Below are 20,937 nucleotides of genomic sequence, written 5' to 3' on the forward strand. Positions count from 1 at the left end.
GTGGGGGCTACGCTCTTCATTGCAGTGCGTGGGCTTCTCATTGTGGTAGCTTCTCTTTGTTGCAGAGCACTGACTCTAGGCACGTGGGCTTCAGTAGTTGTGGCACGTGACCTCAGTAGTTGTGGCTCACGGGCTCTGGAGTACAGGCCCAGTAGTTGTGGCGCCCGGGCTTAGTTGCTCCGCGGCATGTGGGATCTTCCCGGACCAGGGCTCAAACCCGTGTCCCCTGCATTGGTAGGCAGATTCTTAACCACTGTGCCACCAGGGAAGTCCAGGGTGGTTTATCTTATAACCAGAACTTCAGTGAAGTTACAGGCACTGTTGGGTCTTTACATGTTAGAATTAACTCCTATCTAAACAAGATTTGGAAAGACTTCGTTTCAATGCCGGATCATATCATTAAGTTATTTTGAATAAACAAAGGCACAGAAATGAAGCAGCAGGCTGTAAATTTGATATCAGTGAAAGAAATATTTGTGTGGCCAAAATTTATAGCACCTAAAAAAAGAAAGGTGGCTTCCCCCCCAGTGGATGAAGTTCTGTTAGGTCCACAAGGATCGCCTGTTCCAGGGCATCTGAAGGCAGGAGGAACAACTGGACTTAAAATTCAGGGCAAAAAATCTAGTATCCTGAGGCGTGATTAACAGATTGTGCCATAGTGTGTTCCGTCCTAGTGGTGTAGAACATAACGGGGATTTTTTTACTTTTTGGTGAAGGAAGAGGGTGCTGCTAGACGTGAACACCGCTCACGATGGGGAGACTTGCGCTCACCTCGGGGGGGTTCGCGTGCACGCGGGGAGTCAAGCATTGGTTAGAGTCTCTGAGCAGGCGTGTGGTTCTAATAGGAGAACCACATGCTGATACTCCGAGTTCGAAGAAAACTTTTCTGAGGTGAAGAGAGACATCTTCAGCCGATACTTGACAGGTGACCGTGGGGAGTTAGGGGGAAAGCTGGTGGAGCTCTTTTGCCGGCACGGATGGCTGCCATGGGTGGTGGGGATTGTCCTGTTCGCTGGTCACACAGATGAGACAGCCCTTCTGCCAGCGCAGGGTGGCCTGGCGTCCTGCGAAGAAGATGTTGGCCTCACGAAGCAGGAGGTCTGGGTTCTCATCCCTGCCTTTCTCCGTGGAGTCCAAACAAGCCCTTCTGACCGTTACTTAGGCTTTCTAGGTCTCTCTGGGGTCCTCACATGTACATTTTGGTGCAGGTGTGTAGTGTTCTGTCGGTAGGAAGGTGGTGGTATCACTGAAGCCTGCTTAGACTGTGGCCTCTGAGAAGCAGCTATTTTGGGGGCCCCTGCCATTGATCATTACTTTCATATTTGCTGATTTTTTTTTTTTTTAAGGGAGTGAACCACTTTACGGATTAAACTTGTAAGTTATTCTAGCCTTCTGAAAAGTTGCTGTGTGGTCCCTCTGTACACACACTTCTGTGCGGCGGCGTTATAAATGGGGTGTTTTGGCGGCGGCTTCATTTGGCAGGGGAGAGAGTCGGCCTGTGTCGCTCTCCGGCTCCTCGCTCCCCCTCTGCCGATGGCATCCCAGGAGACTCTGTACGGACTCGTCTGGCCTTGGCTGGAGAGTTGGTAAAAAGGAGCAGATACTCCTGTAGATAAGCTTTTTTAACAGGAAAATCACTGTGCTGAATCTTGGGGCCAGGAGGTATTTAACGTCTATGTTGATTGTCCTTTTTATCTTTTCTCCCCCTCCCGTGGATAGCCTCCCTCGGTGCTCTCAGATGTGGCAGAGGAACTCAGCTCTGCCCGCCGGCCCCTCACCGGACAGACAGGCCGGAGTCTTCCTTCCATAAACCCGGTCTTTACTGCTCGCTTATCTTGCCAGCTCCCCTCCTCCCTGAAATCCTGTTTGTTTCTTGCACTCAAATTAATTTATTGACGTGTAGCTCTTTGTAACAGAAAGCAAAGGCTGCTGTAAATCTGAGCGATCGTGCTTAGCCGAGACTCTGTGAGGCTCCAGGTTTGAACAACTACAGCTCTCTGATGGTTGACAAGGAACTCTCTTCAGGTGCCCCTCCCCCGCTTCCCCAACATTAATGTCACCTTGCCCTCTGTCTGCGAGTTGTTTCCTAGTAACACACGCAGACTGTCAGTGTCCTGGCTCAGACTCAGACTCCTGAAGAAGCAGCCCCAAGGAGGCCCACACCTGCCTCTGTGTGGTCACAGATCACTGAGTGGTGTGGGAGGTCTTTGTCTGGGAGACTGGAAGCTGCAGCATCTTGGTGTTTCCTTCCCTCTCCCTGCTTAGTCCTCTCACTTTGCTCCCCTCAGCTGCTGTACACATGAAGTTGTCTGAATATCTGTTAAGTGGGATGGTGGTCCTGTCTTGTAGGGAACAGACATTGGATGGAGCGCCTCCAGCTGGTGGTGCGGTAGAAGGGTAGCATGCAACTCTAGCTTCTTCCACTGCAGACGTGACTCGAAGTCTAAATTCTCTGTAAACACTCAGCAAATATGCAAAGTAGAGCAGGTTTTGCAAATAAATGTAGTGTAACACCGCAAAGGTTATTTATTTGCACAGGGCAACTTTATTGAGATATAGCAATACTTTCTTTTCATTGCCGAACAATTCCACTTATGGATATAACACACTTTCATCCACTCATGATTTGATGGATACAACTCATGGATTGTTTCCACGTTTTGGCCATCATACACGATGCTGCTAGGAACACATGTATGTGCAAGTTTTTGTGTGGACATACGGTTTCACGTGTTTGTCTTGGGTACATATACCTCAGAGTGGCCTTGCTGGGTCCTGTGGTCACCGGTTGAACTTTCTGAGGAGTAGCCAGACTGTTTTCCAGAACCACTGCCCCACTCACTCTTCATTCCCACCACAATGTGTAATGGAGCTGATTTCTCCACATTCCTGTCAGCTCTTACTTTTGTCTGTCTTTATGATTATAGCCATCCTAGTGGGTGTGAAGTGGTGTCTCATTGTGGTTTTGATTTGCAATTCCCTAATGACTAATGCTGGCAAGCATATTTTCATGTGTTTATTATCCATTTGTATATCTTAGAGTAGAAATCTTGAGGTTAATTCGTATCATCCCGTTACCTCTGAGAAAGTTTTGGCATATTCATATGTTCTTTAATTTCTAGTTTAGTGCTAGTTTTGAAAAGAGCAGTCTGGAGATTGCAGAAAAAGCACACCTTTGTCTTTAGGAAACAGTAAAATAATTATCTAAGAAGGGCTTTTTTGAATAATAAAATAAAAAATATAAAGTTCCAGCCCCAAATCTAATGCCATTTGATAAGGTCAATTAACAGTTGAAATCCTTGCAATCAGTTGCGGGCTTAGAAGGTAAGACCCTATCACGTTAAATGATCCTGTTCCTAACGTGTGTCCCATGTTCCTCTTTATTGAGGAATCAGAACAATAGTAAAACCCTTCAACCAGTTTGCCACTCCCCTACCCCTGTGATTTCAATACAGAAAAAAAAGTCCTTTCAATCAAAACACTCAATTACTTTGCTGTTTCTAGGGAACTTTGGGAGATGGTTGTTCCACCCATTATTGTCGACCCACTTGGGTGTTCCTCCTTCAGTAGTGCAAGGCTTGAGGGACTGATTGTATATTTATGTACACTAAAAGAGAAACAAATGGGAGAAAATCCGGAGACTCATTTTCTTTCAGCCTCCTCATGTACAGCTTAAGAGAGGGGAGGCTGCATAATGGCCCCCAAATATATTCAAGTCCTAGCCTGTTACTTTATGTGGTGAAAGGGTATTCAACGGGGAGATGGTCCAGGTGGGCCCAGTGTAATCACAAGGGTCCTTACAAAACAGAGGTAGGAACATCAGAGGCAGAGAGAGATAAAGGAGATGTGAAAACAGAACGTAGAGGTTGGAGTGAGGCGCTTTGAAGATGGGTGAAGGGACCACAAGCCACGGAACCTGAAAAGGCAAGGAATTGGATTTTCCCCTCAGAGCTTCCGGAAGAAACCAGCCAAATACCTCCACTTTAACCCGGCAAAACTGATTTTGACCTTCTGACCTCCACAACTGTAAGAGAATAAATTTGTGTTTTAAGACACTAATTTGTGGTAATTGTTAGCATAGGAGGCTGTGTTATCCTCGTTTCTTTGTCCTCATTAACAGAGGGGTGGACTTGACTTTGTTAGCTTATGTGAGTTAACTTATCGCTTTGACCCTGATTAATTTTTCAAGATGAGAAAATAATGAACTGTGCCACCCTAGAAAATCAAGTGTTGAGTGTATTGAAAGCTACATATACAGTCTTTGAGTTTTTGCCACATGACTGGTGGGATTCAGCCAGGAATTTCGTTAGGAAACCATGTAATATGTGCTCCCATCAAATAAGAATTTTACGGGTGATAAATGCTCTGAAGAAAGTTAAATCAGTTATTTAGATTGTGTGGTAGGGTGGTCAGAGAAGCCTTCTTTGAGCAGGTGACATTTGACTGAGAAGTGAATATTGTGATAAGGGAAGATCCAGAGGAAGAGAATTGCAGGGGGAAAAAAAGTGCAAAAGAGTTATTTGGGATATGGGTTCAAACCATTGCAGACCACAGCAAGGATTCAAAGGAAAAAAATACTGAAAATCAGGAAGAATGTTGAGATTATTATATCAATACTTGGTTCTGTCCCTTTCTGTGTATTTGGTCACTACTGTTTGTCAGGCCAAGGCTCTGGGTACAGAGGGAGCAAACCCCACACAAACCCATCCTTCCCTTGTGATAAGAAGTTTATGGGTCTCAAAAAGTGTATAAATTATGAAGGAATTGTCTCCTTGTACATTCTAATGATTTTTAAAATTTCAGTGATGATGCATTGTTAGAAGTTTCTAATGAACATGATAAATATCAACTTAGTTGACATTTTGGTTTGCTTAAGGTGCCATATAATGATATATTTTATATTTGGGAATTGTTAAACTTTTTACTTGGTAAAAAGTGGTTATGGATTCGTTTCACGTGTCAGTGGATGATTTTACAAGCCTTTTAAAACTCAAACCCAGTTTGCCACTAACATTATTTCTAGGACTTTCACATGGGAATACAATATTAATAATTTCATTATTGTCAATATCTCAGTTAATTTTAGGTAGAATTTGTTCTGAGATTAGCAAATTTAACATCATAGTATAAGTTTTGGTTGTTGAGGTGAAATTCACATAATACAAAATTCATCATTTTAACCATTAAAAATTTTCTTTTTTAAATTTATTAATTAATTTATTTATTCTTGGCTGTGTTGGGTCTTCGTTTCTGTGCGAGGGTTTTCTCTAGTTGCGGCAAGCGGGGGCCACTCTTCATCGCGGTGCGCGGGCCTCTCACTGTCGCGGCCTCTCTTGTTGCGGAGCACGGGCTCCAGGCGCGCAGGCTCAGTAGCTGTGGCTCGCGGGCCCAGTTGCTCCACGGCATGTGGGATCTTCCCAGACCAAGGCTCGAACCCGTGTCCCTTGCATTAGCAGGCAGATTCTCAACCACTGCGCCACCAGGGAAGCCCGCCATTTTAACCATTTTAAAGTGACTATGTTTCAGAGATTTCTTTGAACAGGTAAAGATGAGAGGGAAGGCGTCAGACTGCTGGTTGCTCTAAGCCTTTTTGCTCAGTGTCCTAGGACAGTGGTGCTATAGCCACTGACAAGCCCTCCCTCCGCCTCCTCTTCCTTTCCTACCCCAGGCAAGCCATTTGTTTCCCCATCAGTGCATTGTTTCACCAACATTTCTTAGATAGAAGGTTGCCTAGAATATGGTTAAGCTCAAAGAGTGCAACCATAAGTGTAGATAGCATGGGATTTTGCAGTACTGAAGATATCATGTTTCACAATAGAACAATTCTTGATCAGATGTGTACAATATACAGAATGGTGAGGATTATGAGGCAGGTGCATGGACTTATTTTTATGCTCGTCATTCATTATTAGTGTTTTCTGTGCTTCCTGTCTTTAATCACAGGTTCGTTATGGATATGGTTTAAACAGTACATGTCAGTGAACTTCAGTCATCATTGCAAACTGATCACATCCTCATCACAGTGGGAGCTAGTGTGGTTGGACTGATGGACAAAGGCCTTCTACGTTTGAGAGGCACTCGGGCTCTCAAGCTGTTTTTAAGGGAGAATCTCTCTAAGTAATTCTGTTTAGTGATTTTTAAGAAATTCCAAGACATTGGAATAGATTGGGAAATTTTATGTCAAATGTATGAGAAAGAATAAGTGAGAGTAATGAGAAATACATCCATTCTCAAATATTTTCTTGAGTTATATTTTGTTGGATTTTCTGGAAACTTTTCAGTTTGTACTGCATACAGAAAATGAGTTGTCACCAGATTCTCTTTGTATTTAAGGGCTGTGCTGGCAGGTTACACCCTTGTAGCCTCTGCTGGCTTGTGGACGTGTCCACTTCCCTTGTTTGAGCATCTCCCAGATGTGTTTCTTTGCATCTCACTGAGAAGCAAGTCTACTTTCCTCCCAGTTTATTGTTGGCCATGTAATTTTGTTTATGATGTTTTTGTTTCTGGTGGTTTTTCTCGTACTCTGTACTCTCACTCAGGAAGCCCATCTCCTTTTCTATTTATGGTAATTACTAGAGAGCATTTTATTTTGGCCCTTGGGGAGTGCTTGCTGGGTTTCTTTGTGTGGGCATGTATGTTAAAATTGGAAAGTGTTTTCTTTGAGGTCAGGGCTTTTGTGAAATGGTCTGAAAAGTTTGTCAAACCCCAACTGGCCGTTAAAAAAAGAATTATTTTGTATAGGATAACCTCTCCTCCGCCCCTTCCTTTTTCCTATCTTCTGTTTTTCTTTTTAAACGTTTCATCATCAACTTTAAGGATAAAATCAGTCCGTTAACTATTGTGTTGGAAGGGTGAGATCTGTTTCTCTTGTGCCTGGGGTGGCCAGGTCTTTCTGAGAGCTGCTGTGTAACTGGAGAATATTAGGAGCAAGAAGGCGGCAGGCAGGCAGCTTGGTCTCTCTAGTGTGTTCTAGAGGCCCACTTATCTGGAAGCAAAAATAAAATTATATGTCAACGTGCGCAGGAGATCTCAGAGTAGAGCCCGACAGTCCTTGTTCTGATGGCACAAGAAGAGGAACGAAAGCTTCATTCATGTCCTACAGGTGACGTAGGGGCTGGGGTTATTCTGCAGCGGCTTGAGTTTTGGGTTGAGGAGAAATTGAACATCTGAAGGTTTTTTCCCCCTTAATTTAGTTCTTAGTCCCCAGTGATGGGATATTGGGTCAAAGATGATCTGCCTTTCCCATCTCTCCCTCCTCATAGAATTAAATCAGTGAGCAACCGTAACCTAGTTTCCTGATAGTATTACTGAGATAGTATTTTTGTATGTATTATTGGCAATTCAGAACTTGGCTCTGACTCACAGACATGCAGGGTTGGTTTTCCTCATTCAGTTGGAGGTAAGGAAGCTTTGAGTAATTTATTCAGTGTGATTCTGTCCCTTGAAGGTAGTAGGGGCTCATTTTGTGTTTCAGAGAAAGGGAAGCTTTAGTATCAGCTAAAACTTTTTTTTGAGTTTAGAGAATACTGAATTCCCAATTTTAGAGGATTAATGTCAAGAAAATAGAGTGTATTAAAACATTCTCTGTGTTCTATTTAAACAGTTACCTGGTTTCCTTAGTTACGTCATTTCTTTCTTTCTTTCTTTCTTTTTTAAGCTTCATTTCCTCGACAGTTGTTTACTAAGCTCCTAATGTGTACCAGGCTTGCTGTTAGGGAATTGTCAGGATATGGATGATTTTAATGCAGTGCGACTGTGATTCCATCAAAGGTGGGAGTGGCGATGGATGGGTGGTGCTGGGACTGAGTTTTGAGTTTACCAAAATCTCTGGGTGCAGGCTACCCTGGACCATCGAGCCAGAGGATGGTGGTGAGGTCTGTCCTCGATAAAGCTCCCCAGGGGACTTCCAGGGCAGCCAAGCTCCTGTGCTGCTCAGACTGGAACACTAGTCACCAGCAGTGGAGGTGGAGGACTGGTTAGGAAGATGGGAAAATGGGTTTCTGGGAACCCCTGTTCAGTGCGTTTTCAGGAGAGAAAATAGAAATTCGAAGAGGAAAGCACATCATGGGTATGGCAGTGGGATGTGACTCATGGGTGGGTATGATAGAAAATAGAGTTGACCACTTAGAGGGAATTATTTTCTGTATTCTTCCACCAAGTCTTAGGGCATCCAAAAGGAGCTGCTCTGGATCCTTCCGCGATTTACCTGAGAGAAAACAGGTTGTAGTTTGTCTCAGCCCTGTGCAAGTCTTTCTGATTTGCGTCCGTTTGAAAACTTGTGTGCATGGTCTCTGTTGCCGTACAGGGTATCCTGTGAGCAGGTTTTGGGCCTCAGGCCTGCCTCTGTCTGCCTAGGGGTGTTTGTCATCATTTTCCTCATTTGCACGTGAAGCTAAATATAAGAAGGGGTGTCTGGATTTGTGCGTGAGTGATTTATGACTTCACGTGGCTACATAGAACTTTCTTAACAGCAGCAGCCATTGGGCTACAATACGGCCTGAGCTGAGCAGTGGATTTCTAAGGTCTCCTCTGCCATATTATTGAACTTAATTTAGGGCTGCATCCAATGTAGATGTTTCTAGAATGCCTCTGGAGTATGTGAAACATTCCTTTTCTTCCTTCCATGTTCACTCCTCTGCCTTCATTCACTCTTTATTTGAAAGCATCATTTCCCATAAGTCTCTGAAAACCCTTTTAGCCATAAAATGACTTGTCTGGGTCAGCCAGCCTTTACCTGACTTCACCCCTAACTTTCAATGAAGAGGTGAACTATGTTTTTCTGCCCTTTGATAAAGTACCTAAAGTTGGAGTCTAGGTTTGATGTTGAACCACCAGCTATATTCAGATCTCCAGCTTTGACACGTGACCTGAACTTTGACCTCTCCTCTAGGGTCTGTATGGACAGCTCCAGCTCAGCATGTCTAAAAACTAAACTCTTGGTTCCTCTCTCCCTTCTCTCTGCTTCAAAGCACTCTTTTCAGAAGTGCCCTTTTTTTCCTCCAGAAAGGAAAGGAAATGTCCTGAGATGAAAAATTTGGGGGTTAATCTTTTACTCTTCTTTTCTCACGGGTACTTGTACTAAGGGTCCTGGTCACATAGATCATCAGCACCCAGTTTTTCTTGCCTTCTAAGTGTTTCCAGAATGTAACCAGTCCTCACAGCCTCTCGCTGCCTCCTGGGTTCTCACTTCTTGTGTAGGCAGTTGTCACAACCTTCCTTCATCACCCCCTAAGCTGGTTTATTCTTAACCCAGCAGCCTGTGCAAGTTTTTACAAATGTAAAACAAATTCTGTTACTTCTTTGCTCAGAACTCTCCCATAGTTTCCCATTTAGAGTAAAAATTGTCATCTCTCTACTTCTGCCTTATTCTTTCACACACGTTACCTGAAGTGTAAATAGTAAACTTCTACTTAACATCCACTGTGCTCACAACATGAGTTTTGTTTCTCTTATCACTGTGAAATGTCAGCATAGGAAGGACCATGACGTTGCTTCTAGAAGGCCATATTTGCTTTCCCTAACAGCTTTGTTGGAAAATGAGACTGCACATATGCCATGTCCCCTTTTGGGGGGTCAGCCCTCATGACTTTGGAGGAGCTTTGTCCATCTATAGGTAAGCGTAAATCTTTTCATTGAATCATTCACTGGTTTATCAGGCTGTTTTAATGGAGCTGAAAAAACTGTAGGAAATCTCATTTTGCATGAAAGAAGCAAGGCTAGAACTGGCTTGGACACAGGAGCCAGCAAAGGTTTCCAGTTTTGTTTAGGTGGCAGAAATAATTGTGATCTTCGCAAACCATTGTGAAATAGTAATATGGTTAAACCTTGTCATTGGACTAGGAACTGGCTTAACTGGTAGGAAATATCTCAGTTTGAATAAAATTGATATCTTGTACTAAGGGTCCTGGTCACAGAGATCATGCATTCTATACATTATAAAAACTGAAAGCTGTGGGAAAGTACTGAAGCAGACGTAGTTGGTAAATTGAGCCTAATTGACTGTTTATATATTTCTTGGTACTAAAGTATTGTTGTGAAAGAGATTTGAGGTTGGACTTTTATCTTTGTGTATTTAGAAAATCTTTTTTTTTCCTATTTATGTATGTATGTATGGCTGCGTTGGGTCTTCATTGCTGTGCGCGGGCTTTCTCTAGTTGCGGCGAGCGGGGGCTACTCTTCGTTGTGGTGCGCGGGCTTCTCATTGTGGTGGTTTCTCTTGTTGCGGAGCATGGGCTCTAGGTTCGTGGGCTTCAGTAGTTGTGGCACGCAGACTCAGTAGTTGTGGCGCATGGGCTTAGTTGCTCCGCGGCATGTGGGATCTTCCCGGACCAGGGCTCGAACCCGTGTCCCCTGCATTGGCAGACAGATTCTTAACCACTGCATCACCAGGGAAGTCCCTAGAAAGTCTGTTCTTTATTTACTGTTGAATTATTGTTGAAGTCATGGTCAATATTTAGTTAATGAACACCAGTACTCCTGTTTCTTGATAATCTGTTTTGAGATGGGGATGCAAGGATGAGAGCTATTGTCTCTACTTGAGATGCTCACCCCTTGTCTGTTGGGGGGGAGTGGTGTTGGGAGCTCTAGAGAGGGAAGGACTTAAAACCTCTACGGTAAGTTGGGTTAATGATAATTTTGTAGGCCATGCTAAGAAATTTGGAAATTCCTCCTGTAGTAGCCATTGGGGAGCTATACAGAGCTTTTGAGTAGGGGAAAGAGCCCCTTGGATTGATGGTTTCAGAAAGTAATGCATTGCAATTATTATTGAGATCATAATCAGAGATTGGGAAGGGCAGAGGAATCAGAGTTGAAGGTAGTGGGGGAGAGGAAATAGGAAAACCAGGGGAGAGTCAGGTTACCGATAAATTGCATTAGATTTGGCAATTATAATGTGTTTCATGGCAGTGAGAACAGTTTTCATGCAAAGGCGAGGTGGGAGTCAGGTCCCTTGCAAGGCTGTGTACACTTGCGGTTCTCAAAGTGTGTTCCCTGACCAGCAGCATCAACATCACCTGGGAGAGCTCTGTGGGTGGAAGCCACAGTGTGTGGTTTATTAAGCTCCGGAGTTGTTGCTCACAAACGCTCAAGTTGAGAGCCACTCCCTTGGTCATTTGTTTGTACATCAGTAAATAGAGGATTCCAGAACTGGAATCCAGGTCTCTCTTACCCCTGTTAATATGTGTTTATTCTAGTGAAGTATTTTTGAATGCCTGCTGTATACTAGACCCATCTAGTTGGGAACACGAAGATGAAAAAGACCACATGGCGGGTCCTCTGGAGTCACACAGGCTAGTCAGGATGCTGTCTGTCTTAACCTCATGTGCAGGATTTGGAGATGTTTGTGTGATGCTGCTTCACTGGCTAGTTGTAAAATGTAGAGGACAGAATGCACGAGAAACAAGTGGTATGTGGCCTGCTACACAGTGGTCTGCATTTTCTATTAGTGGGAAGCACTGTTTGGAGGGGTGACAGGCATTAAAATTATTTCTGGAGACCCATGCCTGTAATGACAGGGTGCAAACCGATCCCAGGGTGGTCCTTAACTCTGGGGACCGCTGGAGGATATGAGAAAAAGGGGGAAAGGACAAACGTGATGCGTTGTCAATTTATGTTAAATTCAAGGACGAAGTTTATTTGTGTACTTTACTGTAACTTGAAATTTTTCATAAAATGGCCCCCCAAGCCCTTAATGGTTTTACAATGTAGCATGACCAACCAACCCCCTGCGAATGTATGGACACTTAATATGCTTATTTCCAGGATGGAGGTTCTTGATGAGCCAAAAAAGCCAGCAAGTCAGTCAGGTATTGACAGAGCCCCTAAAGTGACCCAGCAGTGTCCCAGGGCCTGGAGGAAGAAACAGGAGTGTAAAAATTGCCCTAACCCTTCGCCACAGCTCATAGGCCGATAACGTTGACTGGCCCTGGCAGGAGGTGTCACCCTGTTGGTGCTGAGAGACTGGCTGGTGGGGTGCTGGCTTTTGTCTGCTCTTAATCCAGAGGATGAATTTTGTAGGGGAATTCCTTAGAAAATGATTTGAAGGCATGTTAAAGCAGTGTGCATCTTCAGGGCTTCCTTGTAGACAAGAATTTTAGACTTCATCCTCTGAATTTCATGTATATTCCCTGCAAATCTGAAAGGCGACATGTAGCAGAGCAAATTGGAACCACTTTCCTGAGAGTTGTTGGGTAGATATCTGTTCTTACCTACTTTAGACTCTGGCTTTCTTGTGCAAGGTAGTCTCATATTCCAGAATTTTCCTGTTCCTGAGTAGAACATAAAGGTACATGTTTTGAAGAGTCTCAGGGACGTAATGAAATGCATGAACAAGGAATACAGTCTATTGAAACCCCGTCCAATTAATTATAAGCATTGCTCTAGTTCAGTGATGATGGAAACATTCTTTAGCTGACCTGTCCATTTTGGGACACACATGGCTGTTGAGTTCTTGAAATGTGTCCACTACAACTTAATTTTTTGTGGCTGGAGACTATTGGATAGTTCAGCTTAGAATATGCCATTTAGGGGATTTGCGGGGAGGGTATTCTTCTTAACATGAAAAGGCTGTAATGATTAAAAGATCCAAATCAGTCAGAATTCTTTTGGGAACCTGCTTGTTAATAATTTATTCCCAAATGAGGCCATCTTGGAGTCACACGTTGGCATTGCTGATACTGGATCGTCCCTCATTCTGATTTCTTTTTCTAAGATACCTGTCAAGTATTGTAATTTGACTTAATTTCGCCCTCATTCTGAAGGTAGATTGCCAGTCCGTTTTCTGCTGGATTCTTGGAGACAGTGCTGCTCTAGATCTTGAGTCCTTTTTGATTATGTTGAAACAACAAACTGTCAGACCAAGAATTGCAGGGGGTTGAGTGCTGTGTTGCATGGCCCTCACTGCTGGTCCCTGCCTGCACCGCTTAACGGTGAACAGCCCGTGCTGCTGCTGCCTTGACAACGGCGGTGTTGGACACGCTCAGAGGCAAAAGGGCTGAGTTGGCAGCTGCCCAGCAGATTTTTATAAAGGCTCAGTTGGTGGCCGGAGATTCAGGCTGTCAGAGTTGTGTTATGCAATAAACCGTTTTCAGCAGAAGTTCTTAATCCAATTTCAGCTGTAGCTTTTTTTTTTTTTTTAAATAGGCGGTAATCAAAGATAAGTACACATTATTTAATGGGAGTTTGGAAGAAGTAAAACTCTCCTTGCATAAGCGTTTTCAGACCGTTTGCTTTATCCTGGGAAGCATGTCTGTCGGAGGATATTTGCTGCTTGAAGTGCTTTTAATTTAAAACCAAGGCGAAGGAACATCGTTCACAAGTTCAGTAAGTCAGTGGCTTCCTGGCCGCTTATCTAATTTCTAGGTGTGAATATTCCCCGATTTCTCTTTGATGTTTGAGTATTGACAGGTGAACCATTTTATGGAATTTTAAAAAATGGATTAGCATCAAGTCGATTTGAGAAATTGAGTTGATTTCCAATGGAGAAAATATTTTGTTAAAAGGGGAAGAAGCGGTAGTTTTAGCCTAAGTTGTACCTCTCTCTCACTTTATCCTTCAGTATTCTCCCTCTCTCTCTGTAAATCCTCTTTTATATGGAGTCTGTGCCAAGAATCAACATCCCCAACAAATTACTATTATTATCATTATTTCCGATGCTTTCATTGTTCTCTCAAACTGTGGATGGAAGAGGCTGATATTTCAGACAGCAACAAATTGCCTTAAGTAGGATGATTTAATAGCAGGTATATGCAAAACCTGTGCTCTAGAAAATAAAAGGCATTCATGTAGAGTTTTACAGACGTTTTTCCCTGGAAGGAGGAAAGGGCTATGAATTCGTTCTGCCCACCTCCCTCCTGGAGCACGTCTTTTAAATTTTCTTTTCTTACTGGTCATCTCTTTGCAACCATCAATCCCCCGCCGCACACCCGGCCTTGCCATTTGGCATTTTCTGTTAATCCAGCCCAGGGTGGAATTGAGCATTGGAATTGGACATCACACTTCATTTTTTTAAGAAAAGGGAGTGGAAAGTCACAAATCCCTCCATTTCCAGAGGCTTGGCAGAAGTGGGTAGAAGTGGGATATATGCATATTGTGGTATTAGTAACTCATCCAGTGGCTCCTGTAATCTAAACACATAATTGTTTGTCTTAGCACTTGCATAAGTTTTTAAAATAAATTTTATTTATTTATTTATTTATTTTTGGCTGCATTGGGTCTTCGTTGCTGCGCGCAGGCCTTCTCTAGTTGCGGCGAGCGGGGGCCACCCCTCGTTGCAGTGCGCGGGCCTCCCCCATTGCAGAGTACGGGCTCTAGGCGTGCGGGGGCTTCAGCAATTGTAGCACGCGGGCTCAGCAGCTGTGGCTTGCGGGCTCCAGAGCTCAGGCTCAGTAGTTGTGATGCGCGGGCCTAGTTGCTCCACGGCACGTGGGATCTTTCCGGACCAGGGCTCGTCCCTGTGTCCTGTCGAATTGGCAGGCGGATTCCCAACCACTGTGCCACCAGGGAAGCCCTGTATAAGTTTTAACAAGGGGTTTCATGTTAGGAGAAGGTCTTCCTGCCTGTGAACCTGAATGTTCTCTTCTCTCCCAACCTGCACAGCCCCATCTGCTTGGTTTACTTACCAGAGGCTGTGAAGAGCATTTGATGTGCTGTGCTCCCTCCCTGTGGAAGCAGGAGTGTTTTCAGTGGAACGTGGTGGCTTCTGCGTCTGTCCCGTGTGTCGTTACCACACCCACCCCCAACCCCCCGCAGGTTGAAATTTAAAACATTGGTGGGAGGTTCTGGATTTCAACTTAAAACGCAGGTGTGTGTCACACTTTTATCCTGCTATGTCTTGGATGTTGGCTTTATTTTATGTGGTGATGTTGTTAAAAATGATGTGTGTGGTAGTGAAGACCTTTTTTTATAATGGATTCAAATCTGCTGGAAGGGACCTAGTCCCTGGTTGACCTACGTCGCAGTTTTCTACCAGTTGTCCCAGCATCATTATTAGCAGTGCCCTTGGCTGCGATGATAAGTTACTGGTCACTTTACCTGTGATGGATGAGACTCTTACGCAGTTTGCTCACAAGTAGTGGGAAATTCACTATCTTCCATGGGCGGGGGGGGGGGACCCATTTCATTTTAAAAATAGTTGTAATTGTTAGAAAATGTTTTTTTAAGTTTGATCAGAAATGGGCTTCCCTAGAACCTGTGCTTTTTCATCATTGTTTTCACTCTCTTGAGTCAAGATGGCCTGAATTTGAAGTCATAAAAAAAATGGAGACATAGAGAAATTGCATAAGGATGCTTTGAGAGATGCCCATAGAATTGATATTCTTTCAGTTAAAGAAGCCAGTTGTAAAGGCCAGTGAGAGGAGCTCCCTCCCTCCTTCCTTTCCTCTCCTCTGCCTTCTCTTCTTAGTAGTTTCCAGCTCTAGCTGATGCATGAGTTGTTTTTCATATAACATTTATATTCGCCCCTTGAAATTAGTAATTTTAATGGTGCTTTCATTTAGGAGGCAATGTGAGTTACCCTTTTGACGTTTTCTCTTTAATAACAAATTTCTGAGTTTAGAATTTTGCTTCCTGATCTGGCACCTGCCCCGTAGTGGACCGACGGACTGATAGCTGGTTAATGAGCCAACTCCTGCTTCTCTCCAGCCACGGCACCTTTGGACAAGACCCTGAAACTCATCTCTAAACGCTAACCACGAGTTTCGTGATTCCTTCCTTTCCCATTGCTTTTAAACTAAAGGGAGAAAGCGTGGTGTGGCCCTTGTCCAAGGGGAGGCTGAGCACAGAATCGCGAGCATTAACTGTGCAAGCAAGTGCTGAGCCCACCGTCTGGTAGCGAGCACCCAGGAGACGTTTGCCATTGTCATACAGTTGGCACTCCACATCCGTGGGTTCCGCATTCCTGGATTCAACCAATGGCAGATTGAAAACATTCAGGAAAAATCTTCCAGAAAGATACAAAAAGCAAAACTTGACTTTGCTCCACCAGCAAATATGTAAATATTTGCCCGGCCAGTAAAAATGTAAACAGCATTTACATTGTATTAGGTATTACAAGTAATCTAGAGCTGATTTAAAGTGTACAGTAGGAAGGATGTAGATGTAGGTAGGTTATATGCAAATATAACCATTTTATATAAGAGACTTGAGCATCCTGGGATTTTGGTATCCGTGCGGGGTCCTGGAGCCAATCCCCTGTGGATAACAAGGGATGACTGCAATCATTATCACTTTTTATATTCTTCCCTTATGACTGCAGGGGTATTGTCCTCTGCCTGGCACCTGTTTTGTAAGCTTGACTGACCTGGATGTCCCTGTTTCCTTGCACTAAAGCATCTGAGCGCTCAGGAGAGGATTGGAAGCCCAGCTTGGTGAAAAGGTAGCCATCACTGGAGAGCAGAAGCCCATGAAGGCTTGGCCCAGGCCTGTGGCTGAATGGAGGGCATGGCTTTACTGTATCACTGACCTGATCAGTTTTGACACAGTCAATTAGAAGAACTCTTGGTGTAGTTAGAGCATGTTAAATCAGTAACCCAGTGTTTTGAAGTGTGAGCCATGGAGAGACAGCGAATCGTCAGCAAATGTATTTATATTAAGATCCTTTTTAGGCTTTATTTAAACTAACGTTGATTTGAATTTATGCCTGTCAGTGAAGGTTGGGCTGGGCACTCAAGCACATTGAAAACAGTCATGCACGCCACACCCATGTCCACAAACCCAGCCCTTCTCCACGACGGTGTGTGGGGGGAAGACACAGCAACCTTCACCCAGCAGATCCCGTACCTTCTTTTCTGTCTTGTCCAGTAAACCTGGGTAAGGAGGACAACTTGGTTTATGGTCTCATTCACACAGGACCCTCTGTGGCCTGTTGTGTTGGTTTTTGTTTTTGTTTTTTACCTTAGAGGTCAGGAGAACATCACAGAAAAAGAATTCTACAACTGGGAGCTGTGATTTTTATTGGATTGGAGCCTTCCTTTGGGTTTTGTTGCATTGTAGTGGGGGGTGGGGAAAGAACCCCCCCCCCAGCCCCCCAATAAAATCACCTTGGAGGGTATAGTTAACTGCAAGCTTAATGAGGTCCTGCTGTGTAATGTGGCTACTAAAATGTATCCCAGCTTTTGGATTGTGCACAGAAATAGAAATGATCTTATTGCATGTGTTGGTCCTGTTGTTCTAGAGTATTATTCACATGTTGGAATGTGTGTTTAATTCTGGATGTCACCTTTTTAAAGGGAAGTCATTCCAAATTGGGTAATCAGAGAATGAGGGTTTGAGACATCATGTCACATAAGAATGATTCAAGGAACTATCCACTACTTGTCTTACCTTTTTTGTTGATTTCGCTTTTGCTATTTGGTCACTTGTTTTAGTTCGGTGAACAGAAGTCAAAGGGAAGAGTTCTCAGAATATGTTAATATAGACTTCTGTATTCTGACAGTAGAAATGGCAACAGTTAGAAGTATTCATCTTGGCGTTTCACCTCATCTTTCTTTACCTTTGCCTGTATCGTGATGGAGGTTAGAAAGTGACATGAAATGGGCAGGATGGGGAACTAGTTTGTACAGCAGAGCTTCTGAAACTTTAAAGTGCATGGAAATCACTAGAGGATCTTAAAATGAGCCTGCATTTCTAACAAGATGCCAAGCGGTTAAGGCACTGGTGGTCTTTGGAGCACACTTGGAGTTGCAACGGTATGGAAGGATGTACAAGGCTGTTATATCTCTAACCTGGATTGTGGGCTTTGGAGAATTGTTAGATGGTGCTGTTTGCTGCAAGGTGTGTAGTGTCTTCATGTGCTTACTGTCTGTGCCCCTTTTTCTTACATGTCTGCTATAAAACTTGGGGCAGCATAAGGTTATGCTGTTATTTTTCCTTTTAATAAAAAGATTATGTATGACCACAAACATTCTAGTTTTAATTCCTGACCTGTTGCCATTTTCAAAGTTATTTCAAAGAATGGTAGACGTTTTACAAATGAAAAGAAAACCCTGTCACTTTTACTTTTAAAGGTCTTATTACTCAGTCTTCCATTTGCCAAAGAAAGTGATTTTTCGCAGTCAATAGCCAAGTGAATCTAGATCTATGTGCTGATTTTTTTCCCCCGCTACTGCCAGCAGACCCAACTATTTTCATTTATTTCAGTGTTTGCAAAGCATTTTTTGGTCTTGGGGAGAAGAAAGTAAGAGATTGGGGGAATGAGGAAAGGTGGTGTGTCATCGGGAGCCTGACTGTTCTTCTCAAGTTTTAGATGGTCTGTTAACCTAGAGGTCTTATGGAAACTCCAAATGACAAGAGCTGTTTTTAAGTCAATGATGCAGTTCACAAGAACAGACACACACTCTGGGCAGCTGAATTTGCATCAGAATGAGGCTGCTAGACTCCGTATCAGTGGCTATGCCTCCTCCTGTGTCTGCCTTTATTAAGCTGACCAGTAAAGTAGAATGGACTGAATGCTTGGCTACTTTGTTCCTCGGGAAGAAGAACAGGGAGAACTCAGAAGGGGTATTTTGCGAAGGAATTGGTTGGTGTTTAGCTGAGGGTAAGGGACTGCAACAGGGGCAGCGGATTTGGGCCCTCTAAGGCCATGTGGACTTGGAGTTGGGCACTGTTTTTTGCAGGGAGCGCTAGGTGGTGGCAGAAGGGGTGGTGTGGCCCCTGTGTTAGGACGCTGACAAGCTTACTGCTGAGAATGTGTCGCCTGGCCCTGTTGGATTAGTCACTGCGGGGGGAGTGTTTTTGGGGGGTAGCAGTGATTTCAGTCAGGAATTAGAGTGATTTCAGGCACTTCACTTAACCCATTCTGGAAGTTAGACACTGGCAGGCCAAGTGTGGGTAATGGTACATGGGAGGCTGAGTTTGTACAGTTTTCAGAAATCCTGAGCTCTCACTCTTGTCAGGCATGTTTCAGGTGCTGAGCAGGAGAAACGATGTCCTGAGTCCATGGAGACATTACTTCTAAATAAGACAGCTACTGAAAAGGGGGAAGTACAACAGAGGGCCGGACTTAAAGGTCATAGAAGCTCTTGGGCTGGGGGGTGGCCCGGGGAAGAGGGGGGTTCACCTGAGTTGCTTGACTTCTGGTGAGGGAGTTAGTTACGTCTGGGTTGTTTTCTAGAGCGCTCAGTGCTTGGTCGTTCAGAACTATGATAAGGGTGGGTAAGCGTTAGGCCTCTGAAGTACCTTCTTTCCGGCTTTCCAGGACGCCCAGCTTAGGTTGCACAGCCCTGTGCTGCCTCGTGGTTGGGTGCAGGCCCACCTTGCTAGCCTCCCAGTAGGGAGGGGTGTAAGCGGAATGTAGTGATTCATCGTGACTCTGCAGCTGTGAATGGCAGTTGGCTTTCTAATCTCTGAATTCTTACCTGCTGAGCTTTTGGAAACAGAGCAGAGTCGACTTCTTACCTGCTAGGTTTGCATCTTGCATCAACACTGAGGGAAGTCCTGACGAGCATTCTAGATTATAAAAGAACTCGTGTGTGTGTGTGTGTGTGTGTGTGTGTGTGTGTGTTTTGTTTTGATTTTTAATGTCTAGAACTTGAAACCCCATATTCTGTGTCCTGGATTTGCTTCTCCTGTATTTAAAGTACTTTATAGGTGTCATGGGGCTGCTGGTGTCACTAAGTGAACCTTAAATGCATCTTCCTTTGCAGGAGTTTCCTTCTCACATGGTTTATGTTTTAATTAGATATTAGTTGTCGGGGTATAATTCTCTCATATGGAGGCCTGGAGTCAAAATGAAGGCACCAGTCTGAACAGGAAGCAGTAAATCGTCACAGGAGTTTTACATTGAAAGCTATTTTGGGGCTTTACAATTTATAAACTCTGTGTATGTAGGAAGTAATCATTTATAATCGCAGCCTGGCTTGTTGTGGAGACCTGAATGCTGAGGGTAGGAACCTGAGGGTGGTGAAGAGAATTCTGCCCGACAGACTTCCCTGGATCCTGAGAGGTGGACTTCAGCCCAGTGAGCATGAACTCTTCCCGAGGTTAAGATTATCATTCAGTTGAAACCAAAACGCTAGAGGCATTTTCATGCACCCTGAGGGGAGTTGCTTGTTGCTAAGAGTGATTCATTGTGCTTTTCACGAGTTGTGTAGCTGAATCATTTGCCTCTTATGCAGGTTGGTTCCTTGGGCTCCTCAGCTGGGGTCTGGTCAGAGCGCTTCATTTTCCTGGTTTTCAGCCATGCGATTGGCAGGTCTCTGGTGACTTGGACCCAGTGGTGGTTAAGAAGTAACGTGTGTTCCTCCCGCGGGGTGGAGGCCTAGTCTGCTTTCAGCCTTCATGTGTGGATTCCACCACCACCCTGGTCTGTAGATGCCTTGTCTCTCTTAGGAGAGCGACTGGGGGAGACAGGATGTGCCTTCTTCCTCTGGAGGTGACGGAAGCCTCAGCTTGGCAGGTCTGCAGAAGTGGAAGGACATCGGGCTAGGTGGAAATCCTAGCTCGTTTCTCCCAGGCCTTCTCTTCCCCTTGTTATGGAAGATGGGGAATCACTGTCATTCTGAGAAATCCCAGAAGCTTAACGGGAGCAGCGCCTCAGTTATTTAGGGCTTTAGAGTTTGTGTGGTTGGATTTCTAAGACGTAGTGTGTGTTTATGCAGAGTTTAGGAATTTGTGAGCTGGAGAAGACCTTGGATAATCTACTTCCCTTATCTCGGCCCCTGGAGGGTTTAGTTGGCCGGGTAGTGGCAGGGAGTAAAAACCAGTTCTGTCGGATGTTGAGTGTAACAGCACCGGCCTGACTCTAGGGTATTTGGCCTCCTGTTTGAACAAAAGGAACCTGAATATTCAAAATCCTGCTTTACTGGGGTATTAATGTTTTCCTTATTCTCTTAAGGCCCCAAATAACTGAGAAGCCCATAATCCTTCCATCTCTAAATTGAACTCATAAAGTGCTTAAGCCTTGAAGTAGGTATGTGGCTGTAAGGACCTCTTAGATTAGCA

At 44.2% G+C, this 20,937-nt stretch overlaps 1 protein-coding gene across 1 annotated transcript in view; it reads left to right on the forward strand.

Annotated features, from left to right (window-relative positions):
* JARID2 (jumonji and AT-rich interaction domain containing 2) overlaps positions 1–20,937 on the forward strand; it is a 241,911-nt gene that overhangs the window by 91,928 nt on the left and 129,046 nt on the right.

The sequence above is a fragment of the Balaenoptera musculus genome, chromosome 11 (genome assembly GCF_009873245.2).
Source record: "Balaenoptera musculus isolate JJ_BM4_2016_0621 chromosome 11, mBalMus1.pri.v3, whole genome shotgun sequence".
NCBI lineage: Eukaryota > Metazoa > Chordata > Mammalia > Artiodactyla > Balaenopteridae > Balaenoptera > Balaenoptera musculus.